This window comes from Pteropus vampyrus, unplaced genomic scaffold, assembly GCF_000151845.1.
Source record: "Pteropus vampyrus isolate Shadow unplaced genomic scaffold, Pvam_2.0 Scaffold354, whole genome shotgun sequence".
Lineage (NCBI taxonomy): Eukaryota > Metazoa > Chordata > Mammalia > Chiroptera > Pteropodidae > Pteropus > Pteropus vampyrus.
Genome location: NW_011889135.1, coordinates 1427048 through 1433379, shown reverse-complemented (window position 1 = coordinate 1433379; position 6332 = coordinate 1427048).

Genomic DNA, 6332 nt, shown 5'->3' with positions numbered 1-6332 from the left:
TATCTATCTATATCTATCTATATCTATCTATCTATCTATCTATCTATCTATCTATCTATCTATCTATCTATCTATCTATCCAGAGAGAGAAAGAGAGAGAGAGAGAGAGAGAGAGAGAGACAGACAGACAGACAGACAGACAGACAGACAGACAGACAGACAGACCTAATAGTGAGGATTTGTTATTGTAGTAAAACCCCAACATTTACCTCTGTATGTATCTACAGCTTCATTAGTAGCACTTCATAATAATGACCCTGAGTAAATGAGAGATGGAAATAAGGTTCATCTAATTTTTAAGATGGCATGGAAGGTATAACATATCCAGAAAGATTTTAAAATTCAAAATCCCTCAAAGGCTGGTATGGAGCCAGTGCTTTTACAGTTAACAATGAGTCATCGGGAAAAATAGAGCAATTCAGAAGAATTTTCTCCAGGGATGTGGATGGTCATGTCCTCATTGTATACTAGGTTTAAAAGGAAAAATTTACACATGAGATTGTTAAAGTTTACTGTGGCCATATTAACATCTTAGGGTCACAGGGAGAAAGTCAAGGAGGTCAATAGTAGTGGTTGACTAGGAGTGGAGGGAAGGAGAGAAGAAAACCAGTATTTTCCTCTTAGCATGTAAGGTTTTGAAATTTTTGTATTTGTTGTGTGTGTATCAGTGTGAGTGTGAGAATGTGTGTATTACTCTGCTATGGATGCCACAACAAAATTCCACAGATTGGGTGGCTTAAACAACAGAAACTAATTTTCTCACAGTTTTGGAGGCTGGACATTCAAGAACAAGGTGATGTCAGGGTTGGTTTCTGTGAGTTCTCTCTTTCTGGCTTCTACATGGCCACTTGCTACGTCCTCACATGCCTTTTCTCTGTGCATTGAGAGAGATCTCTGGCCCTCTTCCTCTTATAAGCTCATCGGTCCTATCAAATTAGGGTCTCACTTTTATTTAACCTTAGTCACCTCTTTTAAGGCCCTATTTCTAAATATAGGTGAGGGGGTTAGGGCTTTAACATATGAATTCAGTCCATACCTGTGTGTGTGTATGTGTGTGGTTTTAGGTTTTGTAGCTCTTGGCATTTGGACAGAATTTTCTTGTCAATTGTTATAATATTCATTTTCTTAAAAGACAAATTGATTCTGGATTAGCCTTTCAATATTAGCTCTTCTGATAGGGATTAGAAGAAAACACCATAAGAAAAGGAGATAAAATTCTAAAAGAATAAGCTGGAAAAAAAGAAATATCTTAAACTAGACTCTCTGTGACTTAAGACCTCATGGTGAGAAGATGATATGCTGCTCTCTGGAGCGACCGAAGTCAAACCCTGAGTATTCTTTATGTAATCCCACTGGAAATATGTTTGCACAGAGTTTAATCATAGATGTATCCAAACAAGAAATGAATGACTTGCCAGTGCTGTACTGGACAAGGAATAAATAAAAATCAGAAAAATTAGCCTCAAAAGAATTAATTCAACTTCATGCTATGGGTTCATTTCTATTAGGATTATATAAACATTTGATTTGGGGAGGACGGATCTAATACATTTAGCAGAATCTCAAGATATTTAGAGACCCTGAAAGAATGACATTAGAATTGTACCCAGGAAAGTTTAAGCATTTTTAAACACTTCAAGGTATTTTTCATGTATTTTTTTTTATTGCTATGCTGTAAAAAGATAAGCTTTTAATGGGAATTTTATATACAGCCTATCTACCCCCAAAAGGCACTACAGCCAAGGTAGAGGTCATGGTCACTTAAATTGCATTTGATATATTTAGAATTATTTTTAAAATTACTTATTAAACAAAGATGTTGAACATTTACTATGTTTAAGGAATACCACTACACACTGTGAGTATAAGCAGTTTTGTAAGACTTTGTCTTTTAATCCAATGTCTTATAATATATTTGGGATGATAGCAAAAGTACACAATTATAATAATAGTAAAAATAATAAATAGCTAATACTTATCTAGTACTTCTCAGGTACCAGACTTCTTCCATACATTATTTCACTTAATCTAATCATCAGACAACTATAAGAGATGGGTACTCTCACTTAAAAGATGTAGAAACAATACTCATAGAGATTCCATGATACTCCAAAGTTACATTGCAAGAAGCAGAGAAACTAGGACTTAAACCTGTTCTGCCTAATGCAAAAGCCTGATATTTCACTAGGCTCTGATGAAAATTGCCTGACGTCTAGCATAAATTGAAAATGTTTTGGATTTTAGGAGAAAATGTGATCTGGTGGCAAAGTAGAGAAAAGCTTTGGGCTAGAAATGTAGAAATGCTGAACATATTCTCAGCAGGCAGAAATGGGTGCAGGAAAAGGGCAACCAGTGATAGGCTCAGGAAGCTAATCCACTGGCGAGGCCAGAGTGAGGTATGGAAAAAGCCAGGCACCTACGAGCCCAGGACTGACTTGGCAGTGCACCCTCCTCTGCAGGAGACAGTCACAGACTAGGGTAAGCATGGAAAGGACAGGGCAAACTCAACAAACAGACCAATCTATACTGAGAGAACAAGAAACATATAGAAAAGGCTGAAAAAGACCTTAAGATAATATTTCCCAAGAGAGATAAAGGAGTAGTAAAGGGGGAAAAATGGGTGCAGGAAAAGAGTATCAACCATGCATGAAGGCAGGACATGACAAGGCAGGTTCGGGAGATGAAGTATTAGTGATCATGCTAATAGGGTGAACTGGGGTCAGATTATGGGGCAACAGGAGTTAAGCTAAAAAGTTTGAAAATATTACATAGATGTTATTGAATTAAAGCTTTGGAGTGGGTGTGAATATGAAAAAAAGAACCCTTTAGAATTAGTCAACGTCTAGTATGCAAAATAGATTAAAGATGGGGAAAATTTTAAGATTAGCTGGTAATTCTCAATCTTAGCTACATATTAGAATCATCTGGGGAGTTTTTTTTAAAAAAAAATGGCAAATTTTGGGGCCCCACTCCAGCCTAATTTAATCAGAATTCCTGAAGTTGGCACTGGACTTAAAAATGTTTTTAAAGGTCCCCCAGGTGATTCTAATGTGCAACCAGGGTTGAGAATCACTGAGTTAGATTATTGCAGTCATGCAGCATATAATAAGTTTTTGAGCTAGGATGATACCAGAGGATATGATTAAATGCAACAGACACTATGGAGGTAGAGGAAAATGTAATAGCTGTAATATTTGGGGATAAATTATTATACATGGAGGGGAGAGAAGGGGAAACAAAGATGTTAAATGAATAGTTCTGATGAAATTGGAAGAGACTGGATTTAGGAAAACGAATCATCTAGGGCCGGTGAAGTTTTTCATCTTAATGTATGTTAAGGTTCAGTCTCGCATGGAAAGTTTCAGGAAGTCAGATATTCAGGACCAGATGGAAAGAGACAGCATGAGAAGAGATGAGATCTCAGAGAGAGACAGATAGAAAAAAAGAAGGTAGGACCTTATAAGATGCTCACATGGAGAGGAGCAGAGAAAAGAAGGGAACAACAGAAAACTAAAACCACAAAATGCAGATTCCAAGAGGGAGACTCTCAACCAGACTTGTGTCGGAAATGAAGGAATTTAGAAATGGGTGGCTGGAATGTGAAATACTGCAGAGTGGGGATGACACAACCTACCTAGCCCCTTGTTCTCAATATGCAAGAACAATAACATTGCTGTGGCTGCTGCATCTGTTTGTGTCTTCCTCTTGGGCTCTTGAGCACATAATTTTGCTCGCTGTGAATGCAATCTGGTCTCTTTGCTTGATGAGAAAAGAAAAGCACTTTAAGTATGTGTTTCCATGGAGGAGCTTATTAAATAGGCTGAAGGTTTCTGGGATAGGTTGGAAGAAATAATACAGAAAGAAAGCCAAGAAAGAAAAGTTTTTTTTTTTTTTAAGAGGCAGAAGGGAATTAAAATTGGTATCAACAAGTTGGCAAGTGAAAAGCAGTGACACAGAGAAGAAACAGGAGAGAAAGAGAGCATTTCTAGAGACAAACAAAAGATTGAAAACTTCATGATTTTAAGCCTTCTGAAACAGTTATGTCTTGGTTTTATAAGGTGTGGTAAAGAAGATTCCGCTTCTGGCAGGTTTAAGGAATTCTGAAGAGAATATCATCCAAATGCATAAGAAGCAGATTGTAGAATCTACAGACCAGTAAGATGGTCATCAAGCTCTAATAACATCAGAGACTGGCCCTTTAGTCACCTACATATTCTTTGAAAAAAATCAATAAATAAAAGGAAAAGAAAAGCAGCTGTCAGGAGGAGGTAGCATGAGTTCTGTAGGGACACGTTGAAAAAATAAACTTTATTTCCTTTTCTGATAAGTAACTTGACCTGTTGATTAAATCACATAAAAAATGTGTATCTGACAATGTCTGTCATGATGTTCTTGTGACCAACACAGGGAAATATTAGATGGTAAGACAGCTTATCGATAAATTATAAAGATCATTGGGCCAGAAATAAAGCACCCAGGCTCTGGTTCCAACTCCATCACTTAGTAACTTTTACCCTAAGAGAGCTTTCATACTCTCTGACCTTCAGATTCTTCTTCTTTAAAATTGATTCAATAATAGCTGCCTTTTGTTGTACACAGGGATAAGTGAGCATCAAACAAGTCAATACATGGGAGCAGGCTTTGCAATCTGAAAAGACTAATATCTTTAAGAAACTTATTATTGATGCCAGTGATGGGCAGAATACCAAAACTGACCTCAGTTTAATCCCTGGAACCTATTTATATGTTATGTGACACAGCAAGGGGGAATTAAGGTTGCAAATGAAATTATGGTTGCTAATCAATTGACTTCAAAGATTATCCAGGATAATTCAGGATCCCATGTAATCACAAGGTTCTTTAAATGGAGAAGAAGGAAGAAGAGTCAGAACAAGAGAGATGGCTTGTTCTGATCATGACTTGACCAGCCAGCCATTGCTGGCTTTGAAGCAAAAATCCAAGAATGCAGGAGCCACAAGCCCAGGAATGCAGGCAGATTCCAGAAGCTAAAAAAGGCAAGAAGACAGATTCATTCATAGAGCCTCCAGAAAGAATGCAGCCCTGCCAACACCTTGATTTTAGCCACAGTGAGACCCATTTTGGACTTCTGATCTCCTGAATTATATTAATTTGTTTGTATTAAGCTACTAAATTTGTGGTAGTTTGTTACAGCAGCCATAGGGAAACTAATACCAAATCTTTGTACAAGCCTTTCTCTAATAAAGTTCCAGAATTCTGTGCTCTTGTTCTTAACCTACACAAAGTCCTATTAACAATTTATGTGATCAGAGAAAGTACGTTTCCATAATTTAGATGTAACATAAAACTAGAAAAAATAGCACATGTTGCTTAAACTCCTGATAATTCTAAAAATAAAAATGTTCGTGAACCAAATCAAGATAAAATTTCAAAAGGAAATGCAAACTTTTCCTTTCGGGTTCAAAATATAAATTGCAGAAGTACAGAATGAATAGAACAAAAGTTGTTCATGCAAAAAGAGTATATGAATTTTAATTTTTATAAAATTATCAAGTCATTATGAATCAATAAAGACTGATGAAAAGCTAATGCAATTCAAGGCTTCATTGATAGAAACTGGGTAAAAAAACAATAAACAGTTTGTTGGACTCTCAGGTGAGTCTGTATATGGAGTACTGTTTACCTTTTGAAATACCACATAATTGACTAATTGCATATTGTCAAAGTAGAGAGACCAATAAGGTAAACTGTCAATACCAATGCCAGGACTTGACCAGTGATAAAAGAATAATCTGTTTAAAAATAGAGATTTATAACCCCCATCCAAGACTTAATAAATTAGAATCTCTGAAGAGGAGACTAATAATATGTATTTTGTGTTCTTAGCAAGTGCCCAAGGTGATTCTGATGTGCAGGGCATGTCTGAGGTATGAGACACAGACTAAATAAAGTAGTGAAGTTACTGAGATGAAAGGTAGATAGGTATAGATTGTGGAATCTCAGATTTAGGGAAAGCATCGTAATTGTCTTCAAATATTTGAAGGGTTATCAAATGACTACCCTCTGGAGTTACACAGAATGAATAAAAGTTTCCAAGTAACAAAATGCTATCTCTATAAATACATCCAAGCTGATATGTGAGACCTCCAAGCCTCCCACCTTCAAACGTTTCTGGGCGTCTCCATGGGGTGTTACATGTGTCTGAGAACTAGCTGTTGTTTTCTAAGCTTTTGTAACATATCTATCATCTTCTATCTCTACATGACTATTGCTAATATCACCAAAGGTACCATTGTAGCCTCATCAACCAAAGCACAACCCACTGGGAAGTCTTTACCATAGAGTTATGCCTT